This window comes from Phodopus roborovskii, unplaced genomic scaffold, assembly GCF_943737965.1.
Source record: "Phodopus roborovskii unplaced genomic scaffold, PHOROB, whole genome shotgun sequence".
Lineage (NCBI taxonomy): Eukaryota > Metazoa > Chordata > Mammalia > Rodentia > Cricetidae > Phodopus > Phodopus roborovskii.
This window is the reverse complement of record NW_026126517.1, coordinates 1242080-1262280: the sequence shown is the minus strand read 5'-3', so window position 1 is coordinate 1262280 and position 20201 is coordinate 1242080. Positions and strand designations below refer to the sequence as shown.

Here is a 20201-nt window from a genome sequence, read left to right as displayed (position 1 = left end):
TGTCCTACAAGTTCTGTTCCAGGGTATCTGACACCCTCCTGGCCTCCTGAGGTGCCTGCACACACATGACACATACAAATACAAATCGATCTATAAAGAAAAACAGCACTGGTTGTTAGTTCCCACACCTTTAGTCCCAGCACCTAGTAGGCAGAGGCAGTCGAACCTCTGAGTTCGAGGCCAGCCTGGTCTACAGAGCAAGTTCCAGGACAGGCTCCAAAGCAATACAGAGAAACCCTGTCTCTGGGGTAAAGAAAAAAGAAAAATAGCATTTGCTCCTTAAGCTGCTCTCTCTGAAACACCAGGCTGCAGAAAAGGCAGAAAGTATGTAGAGCTACCACCAGCCAACCAGTCTTCGGACACAGAGAGAATGAGGGATGAAGCTATGCAAGGGGATTAGTAATCAAACCAGTGCATCGAGGTATCCAGTAATCAGCATGTGCCTGCCTCACTAAAGAAGCAATTCAGAGGCTGGGAAGGTGGCTCAGAGAGCAAAGCAGTTGCTCTGAAAGGCTAGATTCCCATACCCACCCATGTTTTGAGATTTTGATCCCTTTAGCCAATAACTTTTGGGGCAGCAAGCCCTAGGGCATGGTCTTGTCTGCATATATAACCACTAAAAGAGCTGAGGGAGAGAGCTTTCTCTATTGTGTGGTCAGAGCCAGAGCAAGGAGCAGTTGGTCCCCTTCTCCCTTGGGCAGAGTAGCAGGATACAGTAAGCTGAATCTAATCTGTTAGTATCAGTGATTGTTTATCCCTATATTATACCTAAATAAATCTTGAGACCCTTTAACAGACTCTCCTGGGTTCAAGTAACACACCCATGTAAAATACTAGGTGGGTGTGCCCACCACAGCAAGGGGGCTAGACAGACTAGCCCAGTGAGCTCTGGTTTCAAAAGCACAAAATACAAGGTAGACAGAAACTAAGGAAGATGTCAATCCTGGGCCACCACACACATATGAAAGTACACACAATGTAAAAAGTAAATAAAAATCCAGGTGGACAGTTCACTGGTCAGTCTAACGAGTGAATGAGCACACTTCAGGTTCAGTGAGACAGGGTCATATTCCAAGGAGTACATTAGGGACTAGAGATAGTTCAGTAAGAGACTAAAGACAAAAAAAAAAAAAAAAAAAAAAAAAACACTTAATTGAGCCAGGCAGTGGTGATGCATACTCAAGAGGCAGAAGCAGGAGGATCTCTGTGAATTCGAGGCCAGCCTGGTCTATAGAGCAGTTCCAGGGCAGTCAGGGACAACACAAAGAAACCCTGATTGCAGCTCTTAAAGAAGACCTGAGTTAAATTCCTAACGTCCATGGGACCACCAGGATTCCAACTGTAGCTTCAGAGAATCCAATACCCTTTTCTGGCCTTCAGGGCATTTGCATTCACATGCAAAAACCCAATAGAAAATTCAAACTGATCTTTAAAAAAAGTAGGCTTACTTTAATCCCAGCACTTACAGGGCAGAGGCAGGCGAATCTTTGTGAGTTCAAGGCCAGACTGGTCAACAGAGTAAGTTTCAGTTTCAGGACAGCCTCCAAAGTAATACAGAGAAACCCTGTCTCCAAAAAAAAAAAAAAAAAAAAAAAAAAAGGCTTAGAAATTATATATGCTATCTGGGATCTTACATCCTTTCAATTTTCATTCACGTGAAAGCCACCTAAGATCTCAGCACCCTGAGAGAGCCAGGCTAGTCTCAGTCCTCTGGAACTTTTTGGGGGGGAGGGAGTTAACAAGGCTTGAGCACAGACACTTAGCCTCTCCATCCATAGGATGGGCATGCCACCACTGGCCAGACTGCCCACTCCCTGCATTTGGAGTAACTGCAGTAGGTTACACAAACCTGTCCTGGACATACCCTTTCTTTTGTCTGAGACTAGATCCACCCCATTAGGCCTCTCACTATTTCCCACTAGCGTGCTGTGTTCACAAATAACACAAGTGGGAGAGACACCACCACCAAGGGCAGAGACTGTAAATGACAGAGAAGCAAGCAGCAGCAGGAGGAGACCTCTGCCTCAGAGGTTACTGAGCCTCTCCAGGCACAGGATACTATGAAGCTAACAGCCTTGGCAGTATCATACTAAAACTCTTGAGACTTTTAACACAGACAAGAAACACATCAGATGTCCCTGATCCACACCTCCTAGTGTACAGGCGATGCAGTAACTGTCATGCAGCCACCTGCTTCCTGAGTCAGTGAAGCATACCTAGCTGACAAAACAACTTAAAACTGACAAAGAGTTACCACAGTTTAAAATGGACACATGTGGCAATGCACGCCTTCAATCCTAGCACTCAGGAGGCAGAGGCAGATGGATCCCTGTGAATTTAAGGACAGTCTGGTCTACATAGCTAGTTCTAGGACAGCTAGAGCTGTTACACAGAGAAACCTTGTCTTGGGGGAAAAAAAGAAAAGAAAAAGAAAATGGGCACATGCGCTTGTTTGTCTATTGTTGGATCTGAGGCTTTTTGTGTTCTTGAGAAAGATTCTCACTAGGCAACCATAGCTGGGCCTAGAACTGTGTACATCAGGCTGGCCTTAAGCTCATCTATCTCTGGTCTATATATGCTTCTGAGTGTTGGGATTAAGGGCAATCACCACCACACCCAGCTTGACCTTGTACTTTTGATCTTCCAGCCTCTGCTTCCCAAGTGCTGGGGTCACAGGCATGCAACACCATGCTGATTTATACAGTCCTTGCCAGGAAAGCACTCTACAAGTCAAGCTACATCCCCAGCAACTTTACCACATACTGAATGATAAACACATGCAACAAAAGCCAACCTGTTAGCTGGGCACAGTGCTACACACCCATAACCCTAGTACCTGGGAGGGAGAGGAAGAAGGACCCTAACACCAAGGCTAACATGAGCTACACTTCAAATACCAGGCCAGCTAGACCACCTAAACAGTCCCCACCCAACCCCCCAAAAAATCCCACACTTGTCATCTCAGCACTTGGGATGTAGAGGCAAAGGCCTCCCAAGTGCTGGGAGGTCATTCTCAGTCACATGGGTTTAACGACAGCCTAAGCTACATGAGTCTATTTCATTAGCACTAGAAACCAGCTTGGGGTGCTAAGAAAGGGGTCAGGGCTAGTCTGTGTCTGCTAAGATCCACTTGCTTATCTCTACATATAGAGCCTTCCTGGTGGGAAACAAAGAGAAGCCAGTGAGGGTCCCTCCTTTCATGCAGCTGTGAGAAAGCAACCCGTAGACAAAGCCAGATATTTGGCCCTCCCACCCCTCCTCTAACTCACATGTCCCCCAACTCCACAAAAAGAAAACTTCACAGCAGTGGCTGCAGTCACTCAGGAAACTTCAAAATCACTAGTTACCTTAATGGGCTTAACACTTCCTCTAAGAGATGGCATCAGTAAGATTTCTAGGCCTTGACTGACAGGCCCTTAACATCCCAGATAATACTGTCACTTTCATTCAGAGCTTTTAAACATCCCTTCTAGTTTAAGTTGTGGTACTATTTGACTGAACCCAGGATCAAATACACTAAGCAATTGCTCCACCACTGATCCACAATACCAATCCAATTATTTAAAATGTTTTAGGTCTCAAGTACAGAGTTCAGCAGTTAAGAGGATTTATTGGTTCAATACCCAGCACCCATGCAGGACAGCTAATACCACCTGTAACTCTCCAGATCCAGGCAGAGGATCGGACTCATGTCCTCTTCTGACCTCCACAGGCACCTGCACTCACATGCACACAAGCACAAGTGTCCAAGGAAGTCAAAGATCCTCCTGGAGCTGCAGTTACAGGTGGTTATGGGACACCAAGCAATGTGAGTTCTGGGAACCAAACTCTGACCCTCTGCAAAAGCAGTACACACTCTCTAGTCCTTTTTTAAAAATTAATTCATGGGCTGGAGAATTGGCTCAGTGGTTAAGAGCAGAGCACTAGCTGCTCTTCTGGAGAACCTGGCTTCAGTTCCCAGCACCCACATGGCAGCTTGCAGCAGCTGTCTGTGACTCCAGTTCCAGCAGATCTGACATATTCACTTCAATCCACATAAAGTTTTAAAAATTCATTTAATTGCTTATTTAAACTTGTTTATGACAAGAATGATTGAACTCGGGGGACATTTTGTTAACAGGTAAAAATCAAAGAATAGCTTCACATTTTTTCCCATTTTTTGTAATTAATATTTTATGTGTACAAGTGTTGTGCTTGCATGAATCTCTGTGTGATTCCCATGTGCAGTGCCCACAAAGAACATAGACATAGGATCCCCTGGTACTGAAGTTACAAGCTGTTGTGAACCACCATGTGTGTGCTGGGAATAAACCCTGAGTCCTCTGGAAGAGCTACCAGTACTCTTAACCACTGAGCCATCTCTCCATCCCTCCCAACCCATAGTTCTATAGACTGCATGTAAGAGTGTGTGTGTGAAAGATCCTGGGGCTTGAAACATACTAGACAAGTGCTCTACCAATAAGCCTAACCACAGCCCCAAATTCATGGTTAAAAACAAAATAAACAAACAAAAAAGTCACTAGACACCCAAGTGTTTTTCAATGCTACAGCTTATGAAAGCTCAAAGCCCTAGACACTAGGCCACAGAGGGATGCTGTAGTACAACGTATGAGAAAGTCAGAAAAATGAAACCCCAATGCTTAAGACAAGTGTGGTACCCAAACCTGTAAACCCAATCCTCAGGAGGCTGAGATAGGAGGATTTCTGTGAGTTAAAATCCATGGCAAGACCCTATCAAAAAAGAAATGGGGGGGGGGGAGATGACATAGAGGTTAAGAGCACTGACCACTCTTCCAGAGGACCAGGGTTCTATTACCAGCACCCAAGTGACAATTTACAACTGTCTGTGGCTCCAGTTCTTGGGGACTCGACATCCTCACACAAATATAAGGACAAAATATCAATGTACATAAAATAAAAATTAATTTTAAAAAAAGGAAAAAAAAAAACAGTTAAAGATCACCTTCAACTACATAGCAAGCTCCAGGCCAACTTATACCACAAAAGAGCCTATCTTAAAAAAAAAAATGAGGGGGCTGGAGAGATGGCTCCATGGTTAAGAGCACTGGCTGCTCTTCCAGAGTTCCTGAGTTCAATTCCCAGCAACCACATTGTTGTTCACAATTAATGAAATCTAGTGCCCTCTTCTGACCTACAGGCATACACATAGGCAGAACACTACATACATACATACATACATACATACATACACACACACACACACACACACACACACACACACACACACAGACAGTAAGTAATTGGGACAGTGGTGGAGCACACCTTTAATCCCAGCATTGGGGAGGCAAAGACAGGTGGATCTTTGAGTTTAAAGCCAGCCAGGTCTACAGAGTTAGTTCGAGGACAACCAGGACTACACAGAGAAATTCTGGTCTTGAAAAACCAAAATAAATAAATAAATAGGAACAAGCAAGATGGCTTAGCAGGAGCCGGGCGTTGGTTGTGCACACCTTTAATCCCCGCATTCTGGGCCAGAGGCAGGCGGATCTCTGTGAGTTCAAGACCAGCCTGGTCTACAAGAGCTAGTTCTAGGACATCCTCCAAAAGCACAGAGAAACCCTGTCTCGAAAATAAAACAAATAAAACAAAAAGATGGTTCAGCAGGTTAAGGACACATACTGACTAGTCTTGCATCAACAATACATAAACTAGAGTTATCTGAAAGGAGGGCCCTCAACTGAGAATATGCCTTCCCAGATGTAAGGCATTTCTTAGTGATCAATGGTGGAAAGCACAGCCCATGGTGGGTGATGCTATCTGCAGGCTGGTGGTCCTGGGTTCTAAGAAAGCAAACTGACTAAACAAGCCATGAGAAGCAAGCCAGTATGTAGCACCCTCCATGGCCTCGGCATCTATCAGCTCCTGCTTCCTGGTTTCTGTCCTGTCTTTTTTGATGATAAACAGTGATATGAGTATAAGCCAAATAAACCCTTTCCTCCCCAACTTACTTTTAGTCATTTGTTTCAGCAATGGAAGCACTAACCAATCAGGACACTTGTGCAAGCCTTTAATCCCAGCACTTGGAAGGCAGAGGCAAGCAGATCTCTATGAGTTGGAGGCCAGCCTGGTCTACATAGTAGCTAGTTCCAGGACAGCTAGGGTTACAAACAAACAAACAAACAAACAAAAAAAAAAAATCAGGGCACTTGCCACTTAGCCCAAAGACCTGAGTTTGAATCTCAAACCCTCTTAATTATAGGAGAGAACCTGTTCCTGCAAGATGACCTCTGATCTCCTAACATGACTACTGCATAAACAAACACAAAATAAATAAACATATATGAAAGAAAGGAAAGATTTTTAAATAGTAAACAGAGCTGGGAATAGATGGCACAAGTGAACCAGCAATTCAAGATCCCCCCTCAGACAATGACTTTGAGGCCAGCCTGGGCTATAAGAGACTGTCTTGCCGAGCGGTGGTGGCACACACCTTTAATTCCAATAGTGGGAAAGCAGAGGCAGGCAGATCTCTGTGAATTCTAGGACTGGCTCCATAGCTACTAAGAAACCCTGTCATCAAAAAAATAAGTACAGCTACATCACCAAACTCATACTCTTCCTTCACAAAGTTGAGTGGCAAAATTACAACTTATTAATATTTTACCCTAAGGACAAAATAGAGGAATTATTCTAACTAGCTGAAAAAGAGAAAAAAAAATAGGCAAAAAAAAAAAAAAAAAAAAAAAAAACACAAAAACAAAACATGATTAAGCAGAGCAGCTAGTCAGCCTACAGAATGAGAAAGCATCTCCACCAGCCTTATTTCAGACATGGAATGATGTCTAGAAACAGAAATAACCACACAAATTGGGATACAAACACTTGCTACACAAGAATGTAACCTGTTTAAATCCCTAGTACCTGCTGGAGAGATGGCTCAGTTAAGAGTACTAACTGCTTTTTCAGAGGTTCTGAGTTCAATTCCCAACACCAACATAGCAACTCAGAACTTTGTATAACTGTAGTCCCATGGGATTCAATGCCCTTTTCTGGTATGCAGATACACATGCAGATAAAACACTCAAATCCAACCTTTTATCCTAGTATCTCAGAAGGCAGAAGCAGGTGGATCTCTATGAGTTCCAAGACAGCCAGGACTATGCAGAGACACTGTCTGCACAAAACAAATTTTTAAAAGACAGTCTTGAGAGCTGGGTATGATGTTGCAGTCAGGAGGCAAAGGCAGGTAGAACACTGAGTTTGAAGCCAACCTGATCTAAGTGAGTTCAAACAAAACCATCTTTCACCAAACCTATGCTGGCATCCCTTCTGCAAAACCAGTATATTACAAAATGTTTCACTTCTGGTAATTTCTTGACTTTTGACAGAGTGAGGGCCACGTTTCCCACAGTGGAAAGGCATAAAGTGATGCCTTCTCTCCCTTTTGTATGTGCGAAAATGAAAATAAGATTACAAAAACTAAGGACACCCTAGAAACAATGACAGCTGAAAACTGTGCTAAAGAAATAAAAACAGTTCTTGATAGAAATATAAATGAACAGTATTTTAAAAGTATTCAATGTGAGGGCTGGAGAGAGGGTTAAAGGTTAATAAGAGTATTTGCTGTTCTTGCAAAGGATCTGAGTTCAATTCCTAGCACCCATTATGGCTCACAACCTCCAGAAAATCTAGATCCTGGGGACCCAGTGGTTTCTTCTGACCTCTGAGTACTATCTCTCTCTCAAAGACAAACACATACAGATACATAAATGTAAAACCTCATATACGTAATATATAATCTACCCCCACCCCACTATTGGGGTAGAATGTATAAATGATATTATCCACAAATGGTTTTGTCCTGTTCCATTGTTTCAGTAGTATTGAAGCTCTGAAGGCAGCCGAAAGCAGACTAGGGAAGTCTCTGCCACTGCACTATGTCTCAGCCTGTAACCTACTATTTAGTACAACTCTTGAGTTTTACAGTTGTAGTTTTGTTGCTGGTTAGTTCCTGTAATGATTTTACATTAAGCTGGGTGTTCAATAAGAAGTAGAGGCATTGCCTACTCCCCACTAAGTCTAGCTCCCCACAGGGTCTGCTATGGATACTCCATGCAGATCTGTTTAATAGGATTATTTTGCCTTCCCTTATTTGTTTTTGTTGTTTTATTCAGCCAATGAGAGGGGACAAGATGTAGCACATATTTAATTAAAATTATATATACATATATTTATATATGAGTGTTTTGCCTGCATATATGTGTACCATGTGCATGCCTGGTGTCTGTCAAGGTCAGAAGAGGGTGTTGGAGCCCCTGGAACTGGAGTCAAAGAATGGTTGGAAGCTGCCACATGGATGCTGGGAGTTGAACTTGGGTCCTCTACAAAAGCAAGTGCCCTTAACTACTGAAGCACTTTTTTAGCATTTTAGTGTGGGTGTTTGGGGGGGGGGGGTGTGTGTATGTGTGTGTGTGTGTGTGTATATGGGAGTATGCATGTTTCTATAAATAGTTGCTTCTGTGTGGGGCAGTGCAAGTAGCCTTAATCAACTGTTTAAAAAATATTTTAGAGTAATCCAATATCCCAGGAACTGTATGCTTGCTCATTGGATATACTTTTCACATTCTCTTTAAAAATCAATGCATGATGGATTCACGAGTGGTGGTACACGTCTTTAATACTAACTCTTGACCAGCACTTAATAGGCAGAAACAGGATGATCTCAGAGTTCAAAGCCAACTAAGGCACATGGTGAGACCCAGTCTCTAAAAAGAAAAGGAAGAAAAGATCAGTGTGAGTATCATTAGGAAAAAAAAAATATTCATCACCATGCCCTAAAATTATTTGGCATGTAGCCTAGTGTGCAGAAAAAGCTTTGCAGGTGGGACTATGCCATCACTGGAGCTATGGTGGAGGTGTTGCTGTGGCCACTAAGCTTTTCTTGTCTGGGAGTGGCACCCTGCCCAAACACGCAAGTTCAGATGCTGACTATTTGTACTTTCACCACTCTTTATGGCCCCTCAAAACACTGAAAGGCAACTCTACATTAATTCATGCTTTAACTTTCGATGGGTGTGGGAAGGCAGAGGGAGTAGATAGATATTCTGGGTGGATGGATGGTGAGGTCATCTTCCAGTGACAGCATCAAAGTCCAAAGGGCCAGTCTTCACTCAGGGCTCTGATGATAGTGCCTTGGTTGGGTTCTGGTTAAGACAATCAGAGAAAAGAGGATGGCAGTACCTCGTACTTGAAACACAGTAAGCCCTCAGGTGTCTCAGCTGATTTTGGTCCCAGGGCCTACCATGGTATAGACTGTCCCTTTAATAGCCTATAGTGAGATTGGATGTACTTTTAATCCCAACACTGAGGAGGCAAAGGCAGACAAATCTCTGTGAGTTTGAGGCTAGCCTGGTCTACATACATACAGAGACCCAGGAGTACATAGACACTCTTGTCTTGAAAAAGACAAAAAAAGCAGTACAAAACAAAACCCAACCCACCCCCCCCAGGCATAATGACAACGTGGGGAGGCAGAGGAAAGTAGATCTCTGTGAATTCCAGGCCAATTTCTAGCCCAGCTAGGGCTATACAGTGGCACCCTATCTCAAAAAGGGGAACAGGAGGGCTGGAGAGATGGGTCAGCACTTGCCGCTCTTGCAGAAGACCCAGGTTTGGCTTCCAATATCCACATGGCATCTTTTTGTTTTGTTTTTCAAGACAAGGTTTCCCTGTGTAGTTCTGGCAGTATTGGACCAGACTGGCCTAAAACTCAGTAATTAGACTACCTCTTGGAATGCTGAGATTAAAAGTGTGGGCCACCACAATTGGTCACATGGCAACTTAAAACCATCTGTAGGGCTAGAGAGATGGCTCAGATATTAAGAGCACTGGCTGCTCTTCCAGAGGTCCAGAATTCAATTCCCAGCAACCATATGGCAATTCACAACTATCTATAATGAGATCTGGTGCCCTCTTCTGGTGTGTAGGATAATGTAGGCAGAACACTGAATACATAATAAATAAGTCTTTAAAAAAAGAAAATCTATAAATGAGGCATAGTGGAATATGCCTTTAATCCCAGCACTCAGGAGGCAGAAGCAGGTGATCTCTTGAGTTTTGAGGACAGCCTATGGTACATAGTGAGTTCAAGGCCAGCCAGGGCTAAATAGACAGGGCTAAACAGAGAAAACAAAACAAAAAAGCTGGTAGGCAGAGGCAGGCAGATCTCTATGAATTCAAGGATAGCCTGGTCTACAGAGGAGTTCCAGGACAGCTAAGGCTACAGAGAAACCCTGTCTCAAAAACTAAAAAACTAAAAACTAAAAAAGAAAAGTCTGTAACTCCAGTTCCAGGCCCTTTTCTGAACTCAGGCACACATAGTGTACAGGTATATAAATACAGGCAAAATACTCATACACATAAAATAATAATAAATTAAGTCTAAAAAAGAAAGAGACCAGGCCAGAATGGCTTAGCTCAGCAAGTAAAGGAGGCACTTGCTGCCAAGCCTGCTGACCTGAATTTAACTCCGAGAACCTACATGGTAAAAGAAGAGAGTCCTGCAAACATTCTGAGTTCCAAACACCTGTGATGCACACATACCATGCCAAATAATTAAGTATAAATTAGTGGAAAAAAAATTCTTTTTTTTAATTTTAAGGAGTTCATCGGTCAGTCCTAGTGACACACACCTTTTTTGTTTTGGTTTTGCTTTGGTTTGTTGTTTTCAACACAGGGTTTCTCTGTGGTTTTGGAACCTGTCCTAGAACTTGCTCTGTAGACTGGGTACAGCACTTGAATAAGCAAGCAGCTCTCCACGAGTTCCAGGCCAGTCAGAGCTACCTACATAGGAGACTGTCTCAAAAAAAAAAAAAAAAGTTCATGACACAACAATGCTCAGCTGGTAAAAGTGTTTGTGGCATAAGAACCCACATAAATGTGGAAGGAGAGAACCAACTCCACACAACTGTCCTGACCTCCCCAAGCTACTGTGACACGCTCCCCACATACACATCATGCACATGAAATAACTATTTTTTGAAGTCTGAGGTAAGTCTGGGCAACAAAGTAAGACCTAGACTAAATATGAATGCATGACAATGGCTGTGTCGCCTAGTAGCAGAGCATTTCCCTATTATTTCAGTCATGCTCTTATTGCTATAGAAACATGATGAGAAAGGTACTTAAAAGCTTTTATTTGGAGGCCTGTTTAGTTTCAGAGGGTGAATCTACGACCATCATGGCAGGGAGCACGGCAAAGGCAAACAGGTGTGGTCCTGGAGCAGTAGTTGAGAATTTACAACTGATACACAAGCAAGAGGCAGAGAGAGGCTGGGCCTGGCATGGGCTTTTGAACCTCGAAGCCTGTCCCCACTTAAACATGTCCTCTAACAAGGCCATATATCTTACTCCATCCTTCCCCAAGACAGTTCCACCAAGCTGTCAAACACATGCACCTCTGAGGACTACTCATTCAAAACACCACACCTATCATTCTAAGCTCTGGCTGTTCCCAGAATACTAACTTTAACAAATAGTGTCCACAACTACAATTTAGTTAGCCAATTCCCATTTCATTGAAGCGCATCACCAGATAGGGTGGCACAGGATCATAGCTATTTCACAGGTTGAGTTCCACAACTCAGGCTGCATATAAATTAGAGCTCTGAAGAACTAGCAGCACTCTGTTGGCAAGATGGCTGAGCAGGTAAAGGCACTTGCTGCCAATATGACCTGGAATTCAATCCCCAGGATCCACATGGTAGAAGAAAGCCCACTCATCAAAGTTGCCCCAACCTCCACACATACCACAAAAAATTAAACAAACTGTTTTTTAGATTTGTACTATTTAATGTGTAGGAGTGTTTTGCCTGTACATGTATCAATGCACCACATTTGAGCTTGGTGCCTAAGGAGATTGTGAGCTTCCATAAGGGTGCTAGGAATCAAACCTAGGTCCTAAGCAACAAGTACTCTTAAATACTGAGTCAACTCTCCAGCATACAAAAACTTTTTTAAGTTCAAAACCAGAAGTAACAGCTGAGCATTGGTGGTGCACACCTTTAGTCCCAGCACTTGGGTGGCAGAGGCAGGTGGATCTCTGAGTTTGAGGCCAGCCTGGTCTACAGAGCTAATTCCAGGACAGGCTCCAAAACAATACAGAGAAACCCTGTCTCAAAACAAAAAAAAAAAAAAAAAAACAGAAATAACACCCTTCACCCCCCACAAACAAACTACCCAACCAGGACCCCAAACTTTTTCATCACTTTTGAAGCAGGGGCATTTGGAGCTAGAAAAGCAACGGCCTGGAAGGCCTGGAAAGTTCAAAGCCCAACAGCAGCAACAAATGATCATTGTTTTCAGTTTTGTTACCAATCACCTCACATCAAAGTTCATCCCTCCCAAGGACTCTCCTCTCCTTCCACTATTCTCTGCTTCCAACCTGAAATGTTATAGAAGACAGTCAGAGCAATCGTTTTGGTGGCACTGCTCCTTCCCCAACATATGGGGGAATAGAGGGGACACAGCCGCCCTAATTTTGAAGGGAGGTGCCTCCTCCATGCAGTCTCCCTGACTTATGCCCACCACTGCTCTCTGTGAACCACTCTGTCCCTCCACAGGGTAGGTTGTGAGGGTTAAATGGTAGGCCAAAGGATTGGAGATATGGCTCATGTCTAACATGCACAAAGCCCTGGTTTCCAGGCCCAACAACACCCAAAACAAAGAGGAAAGGGGACAAAAATTCATAAAAATAATGCTGGCATAAAAATTAAAGACACATATTCAGCAAATGTAGAAGATTTAAAAAAAAGAGAGAGAGAAGAAAAGAATGCTTGCTGGGTAGATGGCTCAGTGGAATAACACTTGTCTAGCATGTACAGGGTCAAGTTTGATTTCCAATAACACAAAAATCAAACACACTTAGAGGCTTAAGAGGAGATACTACTCAATAGGTAAAAAAAGGCACCTGCCACCAAGTGGTGGTGGCATAAACCTTTAATCCCAGCATTCAGGCAGGTGGGTCTGAGTTCAAATCATCCTGGTCTACAGAGTGAGTTCCAGAACAGCATCCAAAGCTACACAGACAAATCTTGTCTCAGAGCAACAAAAAAAAAAAAAAAAAAAGGGGGGGGGGGGAAAAGGAAGAAAGGAAGGTAGGAAGGAAGAAAAAAAAAAAAAAAAGAAAGGCATCTGCCCCTAAAACTGATGACCTGAGCTCAATCCCAGAGATCTACATGGTGGGAGGGAAGAACTGACACAATCTCTGACCTCCACACACTAATAAAAAATGAATTAAAACTTTAATTTAAAAAAAAATCAGAAGCCGGGGTGGTGGTGGTGGTGGTACAGGCCTTTAATCCCAGACTTGTCAAGCTCAGGCAGGATCTCTGTGAATTCAAGGCCAGCTTGGTCTACAGAATGAGCCAGGGCTGTTACAAAGAGAAACTCTGCCTCGGAAAAAACAAAACAAAACAAAACAAAAAAAAAAAAAAATCAAAGCAAAACAAACCCTTTTTAAATGAGTTAATATACTTGCAAAGCAAGAAGAAATGCCCACATTTACAGCCCATTCCCCTACAAGACATTAAACACACAGTAGGAATTCAACTATCTGCTGGACCAGTCCCGAGGAAGCCTGGCTAAACACCTCTTATACCAGCACTTGGGAACTGAAGGCAGGAAGATGAAGAATTCAAGGCCAGTCTAGGCTACACAAGGAGTTGGAGGTCAACCTTGGTCATGAAATCCTGTCTCCAAAATCACCATAATGATGATGGTGATGCAGGAACTATTTGCCCAGTGTTTCCCAACCCTGTCTGTTCACTTGTACAAAGGAGGAAAGCAAAGGGTTCGGAGAGATTAAGGGACTTTGTTTAAGGCCACACAGCTAGCTGACAGCCTGAGCTGGGTATCAAACTCAAATCTATCATTCAAACTAAAGTTGTTTCCAGTTTTCGAGAAGCACCTGGAGTCCCTGGAAATGGGGAGAGAACCAAACCGATGCCTTCGGACCCACACGAAACACTTGCCTTCGATGTTTTAAAATAAAAAGCCCTATCTGGTAAACTGGGAAGGGCGAAGGGACTCGAAAGAAAAACAATGCCGCCGTTAACAAACGTTCCCAGCCACCTTTCACTTTTTAGGTAAACGTTTCAAAGTCACTACCAGCAAGGTGTGTAAGTAATTATTTACTTCAAGATGTGCAATTATGAAATTTATCAAAAAAGTGACAACTTGATACCGAAGGTTTATGATTGCGTCCAAGATACACTGGACATCAATTTCGTAGGGAAAATGTTCCCGCCGCCCGACCACAGGGCATTAGGATCGACACAGAAAAAAAAGCCCACGACACCCAGCCATTGTTGAAAGTCGGGGTCACAGAAATTAAAGTGGGGGGATATGGATCTCTGGGACACCAAAGGGAGGGAGCTTTGTCCCAAGATCTCACGAGAACGCGCGCGCGGCCTCCACGAGGCCTAGGGCCACCCGCCTCGCCAGCCACTGAGCCTGGAAGCCACCGCGGTCTCGCTGCACTGCGGCCTGAGCCGCGCGCAAGGGTTCTTGACCCTCGGGCGCCGCCGTACCCCGACCCCGCTCGGTCGCCGGGCTGCCCCCTCCCCCTCCCGGCGCCTCGGCTTCATTCAAACCGTCTTCCCCAAGCCCCGGGCGCCTCGTTTTCACTCGGGAGTCTCCGTTCCTTACCCGGAGGTACCGGCGCCGTAGCCTTCCTGGCGCCGCCCCCAACCCTCCACGAGGGGTCGGGGACAGAGTGGACGTCTCGCTTCTCCTCACGAAACAAAGAAGCCGTCGCCGCCGCTGCCAAGCGAGGGGAATGCCTCGCGCGCGTGCCCGCTCAGCTTCGGCAGGGCGCCCCCCCAACACACACGCAGCACGCGCGCCGCCACGCGCGCTCCCGCCTGCCTCCCTTCCCAGTCCACGACTCCTGCTTCCGCTGCCCGCCCGGCCTCGTGCACGCGCCAGCCCACCCTTCCGCTCTCTGTACGCACGCGCAGGAGTTCGCTGTGCGCACGCGCAGCGGCCCTTGGAGGGAGGGAGAAGGTGGGCGGGTCCAGAGGCCCCACAAGATCCTGCACCGCCCCTGTGGAGCGCTGGGCGGCTCTGCGAATGCGCACACCTGCACCCAAGACACGCAACTGGGCCTCAATTCTGGGAGCATGCGCAGAGGGAGAGGCACTGCAGCGATGCTTCGAGGGTGGGGGAGGGGACTTTGTGGCCCTGATGAGAGATAATAAAGATGAAAGCAGAGCCCTTAGGCTCGGACATCAGCACCCAGGATGGAAAGTAGAGTCTAGGAACGGTCAGACTGTCCAAGGACGGGGCAGAACACACGTGAGGCCAAGGAAAACTCTTTGATCCTGGCACTGGCGCAGCTCTGCCTCCTCTGCAGAGCTCTGCAAAGCTCTGACCTGACCACATTTCCTGCAGAACCTGCTGAGGCCCATTAATTAGCTTTCCAAATATTTATTGAATTGCCATTGGCTCCTAGCCACCCTCTGGTTCAGAATCTGTAGATAACAGGATAAATAAGTGAAATAAGCAGGGTGTGAGGTAGAGACTGCCACAGTCACAATTTTCCTTAAAGTTTTTAAGAAAGCCATTAGCCTGGAAATGAAAGAATGAGGTGATGTCTTTGTGCAAGTGTAGAGTCTCCAAGCCTCTGGTTAAATTTGAAAAATATTTGGTGGTGGTCAATCACGATACCCCACACCTTTAATCCCAACATTCAGGAGGCACAGGCAGGTGGATCTCTGACAGTTTGATGATAACGTTTCTTGTTTTGTTTTTCAAGACATGGTTTCTCTGTGTAGCTGTGTAGTCCTGGAACTTGCTCTGTAGACCAGGCTGGCCTTGAACTCAGAAATACCCCTTCCTCTGCCTCCTGATTAAAGTATGTAGCACCACAATCTGGCCCAATGTGGTCTCCTACATAGCAAATTCCAGAACAGCCAGAGATGCAAACAAACAAAACATGGTTGTCTTTGTCATAAAGGACAACAAAAATTGTTTCCTGTCAGAAAATCACTGGCAATGTTCCCCTGCTTCCTAAGTGCTAGAAGATATGTACCAAGCTCCCAACACTGGCAGCTTCATGATATTTTATTTCTGTTTTTAAGATTTATTTTAGCTAGGCAATGGTGGCACATACCTTTAATCCCAGCACTTGGGAAACAGAGGCAGGCAGATCTCTGTGAGTGAGGCCAGCCTGGTCTACAGAGCTAGTTCCAGGATAGCTAGGACTGTTACATAGAGAAACCATGTCTCAAAAGTGGGGGGGGGTTATATTAAGGGTCTGGAGAGATGGCTCAGCGATTAAGAGCATTGGCTGCTCTTCCAAAGAACCCAGGTTCAAGTCACAGCACCCACATGGAAGCTTATAACTGCCTGTAACTCCAGTTTCAGGTGATCTGACACCTCATAGAGATAACACATGCAAATAAGTGCCCAAGAAACAAAATAATTTTCAAAATAAAACTTTATTTGGGGCTAGAGATATGGCTCAGAGGTTAAGAGCACTGGCTGCTCTTCAGAGGTCCTGAGTTCAATTCCCACCAACCACATAGTGGCTCACAACCATCTATGAGATCTGGTACTCTTTTCTGACCTGCAGGCATACATGCAGGCAGAATACTGTGTATATAATAAATAAATACATACATAAATAAAATCTTTTTTTAAAAAAAGATTTATTTTAGAATGGGGTATGGTGGCATTTGCTCTTAATCTCAGCAGGCTGATCTATGACTTTGTGACCAACCTTTTCCACATAGTGAGTTTCAAGCCAGCCAGGGTTACATAATGAGACTCTTCTCAAAAATAAATATTTTGGTGGCTGGTGAGATGGCTCAGCAGTTAAGAGCACTTGCTCTTGCAGAGGACCCAAATTCTGTTCCCAACCAACACTTCAAGGGACTCACAACAGCTATAAACTGATGTCCTCTTCTGGCATCCTTAGGCATAAACACACACTCAGCATATGCACACACTCAAAATACAGATGACACACACAATTTTTTTGTTTTGTTTTCAAGATCCAGTTTTTCCATGAAGCCCTGGCTATTCTGGAACTCAATCTGTAGACCAGGCTGGCTGAAACTTATTGCCTCTGCCTCCCAAGTGCTGGGATTAAAGGTGTGTGCCACCACTGCCCATTATTAACTTTTATTTTTATGTGTGTTGGTGTTTCGCCTACATGTGTGCCTGTGAGAGAGTGTCAAACTGCCTGAAACTAGAGTTACAGACAGTTGTAAGATGCCATATGGGTTCTGGGGAATTGAACCCTGGTCCTCTGGGAAAGCAGCCAGTGCAATTAACTACTGAGCCATCACTCCAGCCCACTAATTTTTGGTTATTTGTCTTGTGTGTGTAAAAAAGTCAGATCCTCTGCAAGACCAATACACTCACAACCACTAAGCCATCTCTCTAAGCCCCTCTGATAAAAAGCATGTGTATTAGTTTTTGGCCTGCATGTATGTGTACCACATGCATGGGTAGCACCCAGGAAGCCAGATGGTATGGCCCATGCAGGCACTGGGAACTGAACCCTAGTCCTCTATAAGGCATGCTTTTCTGTTTCAACAACTCAGGATCCACCTGCCTCCTTCTCCCAAGTGCTAAGTTTACAGATGACAAGACATCATGTCCAATTTACATACTAGAACTTCTTTGTTTGGTTTGGGGTTTTGTTTGTTTGTTTTTGTCTTTTGAGATTCTGTGTAACCTTGGCTGGCCTAGGACTTGTTATTGTAGATCAGACTGTCCACAAATTTATAGGGATCCACCTGCCTTGTCTCCAGAGTGCGGGTGGGGATTAAAGGCATGTTGTAAGGAGTAGGTTTTTCCTCCTGCCACTGGTCTTGTCTCGCCGCAGCGCCAGCCCCAATTAACACACCGAGACTCTGTATTAGATATAATTCTGTTAGCCAGTTACTAGTTTCTTATTGGCTAGCTCTATCTTAAGTATTAACCCATTTCTATTAATTTAAGTATTTCCACATGGTCTAATCTTACCGGGGACTGGGGCATCTAGTCTCCCCAGTCTCTCCATATTGACTCCTCCTTACTACTTCCTCAAATCCTCCTTGTCTCCTAGTCTCGCCTATCTTGCTTTCCTATTGGCCAACAGTGCTTTATTCATTAACCAGTATGAGAAACATATTTACAGAATGACATCTCCCATCATCTCCTCTTTTCTGTCTAAATAAAAAGAAGGGTTTTAACCTTAACAAAGCAAAATATATAACACAACAGTTATCAAGTAAGATCACAGTTAACAATATTTAGTCCATTAATATTTAGTAAGATTTAAAGAAATATTTCATCATCTATCCTATTTTTGTGAGTCTAAAGTCTTATATGTAACTTATCTTTAATCCTAACTAAGGAAAACTATAACCATAACTATCTGTCTTCAACTCCATCAAAGACCACAGAAGGATAATATATAAACTCTAGAAATGACAGAGACAACTCACTGCCTGATCAGTCACCCAAAGTTCTTCTGTAATCTTCCATCTTCAGCCCATAGGCCATAGTGTGTCTGGCAGACTCCTCAGCAAAGCAGGAAACTTTAAACTGTCTTCTTGTGTTGGCACGTTGTCAGTCACTTTTCTTTGTGTCCTGCAGACTGTCTGGCAGACTCTTCCATGAGGCAGGAACTCTGTAGCAATGTGCATCTTGAATCAGCAATCACTTTCCTTTGGGTCCTGCATGTCCAGTTTATACAGCATAAAGTCAAACAGTCCAGACAAGAGCAGTATCTTGTCCAAATGGCTAGTCTTGCCATATTGGAAGTAACTTCATAATTTTTCTTTAATGTCCATCTTCCTTTCTGATGCAAGTGGTGTTGCCAGGAACATTTATGTCTCACTGTCAAGAAAAACCCTAAACCATTTTAAATGCCATATTCTGTAGGTCTTTGAAAGGTTTGAAGAATGCCTATTCATCTCAAATACATCTCTATATATCTAGAAAACCTAACTAACACTATAAATTTTGACTACCATAGGTAATTATCTATAATCTGTACTACATTGTACATTACATTTCTAAATGATCTATATAAACACAATACCTAAACAAAAGGAGAAATATACACTTCACAAAATTGACCTTAAATTGTATCAATAAATGAAAATCCATTCCAAAACAAAGTATTCATAAATATACCATAATTCCCTTTTTTACCTTTAAAAAGAGATTGGTTGTGGTCATTAACCATTTATAACCAACCCCATTTAAATGAAAACAAACATTTATAAACAATATTTGGGAATTTGGGTGTCGTTCTTTCCAAACTGCTTCCTGCTGGTAAGGAGCGCTGTCATGGGGGATCCTAAGAAGATGAAATCCTGGCTGTAGTCTGCAAGGCTGCTATGTCCCAACTGTTTTGAATGTTGGATCACCAGGAACTCTGTTTCAGGGGGGTCAGCTTGATCAAACCACATTAGTCTAGAAGGAATCCACAGCTTTCCATTTTCTGTGGAAACAAAAATGGAAATCCTTTTCCCCAGTAACTTGTCCTTAAACTTAAATTTTTGAGTCAAAGCATTTTTAAAATATATAAATTGGATTGATCCAGCAGCATTTGTTTTAACAGTTGTTGTCAAACAATACAAAGACAATATAATACTGTACAGTATCCAGATTCTCTCCATCCTGGCTTTTTTATTACTCTGTTTCTGTTAGTTTTATTTTTTATTTTTTGAGACAAGGTTTCTCTGTGTAATTTTTATCTGTCCTGGAATTTACTCTGCATACCAGGTTTACTTTGCAATAACAGAGATCTGCTTGCCTCTGTCTCCTGAATGCTGGGATAAAAGGTGTGTGCCACAATATCTAACTCTTCATTATATTATTAAAACCATTTTATTCCTTTTCTCTACCAAGCCTACATATATTTTAGAACACACTGTAAACCTTTTGCGCTTTTTCTTAATGTGAATCTGTCTTTACTGTAAATCTTTATCTTTTTTTTTTTTTTTTTTTTTTTTTTTGCCACAAGTCTTTTATCTGGTAAACAACAACATTGCTAAAATGAAAATCATAGTTGTTTCTGCCGTGGTTTATCAAAGATGGTATGGTGGCGGGTTCCTTTACCGTCAGCAGTGAGAGCTGTGCTCACCACCTTGGTCTATGCTGCACCCAGCAGGCATGCTGCCGGCTTGGAGATGTGGTCACTGCCATTGCCAGCTCTCATACACACCAATAAATTGTTA

The 20201-nt window shown here is 43.6% G+C and overlaps 1 protein-coding gene across 6 annotated transcripts in view; it reads right to left on the bottom strand.

Annotated features, from left to right (window-relative positions):
* The window catches only part of Smarca4 (SWI/SNF related, matrix associated, actin dependent regulator of chromatin, subfamily a, member 4), a 98400-nt gene extending 83525 nt beyond the window's left edge, over window positions 1-14875 (bottom strand). For 4 of the 6 annotated variants that reach the window (XM_051196807.1, XM_051196806.1, XM_051196810.1 and 1 more), the window contains exon 1: window positions 14668-14873. The gene's annotated coding sequence lies outside the window, so the exon portion shown is untranslated. Of the gene's footprint in view, window positions 1-14667 lie in introns of all 6 variants that reach the window. The other 2 variants (XM_051196812.1, XM_051196809.1) reach the window with 2 other exon arrangements.
* Between the last annotated feature and the right edge of the window lie 5326 nt (window positions 14876-20201).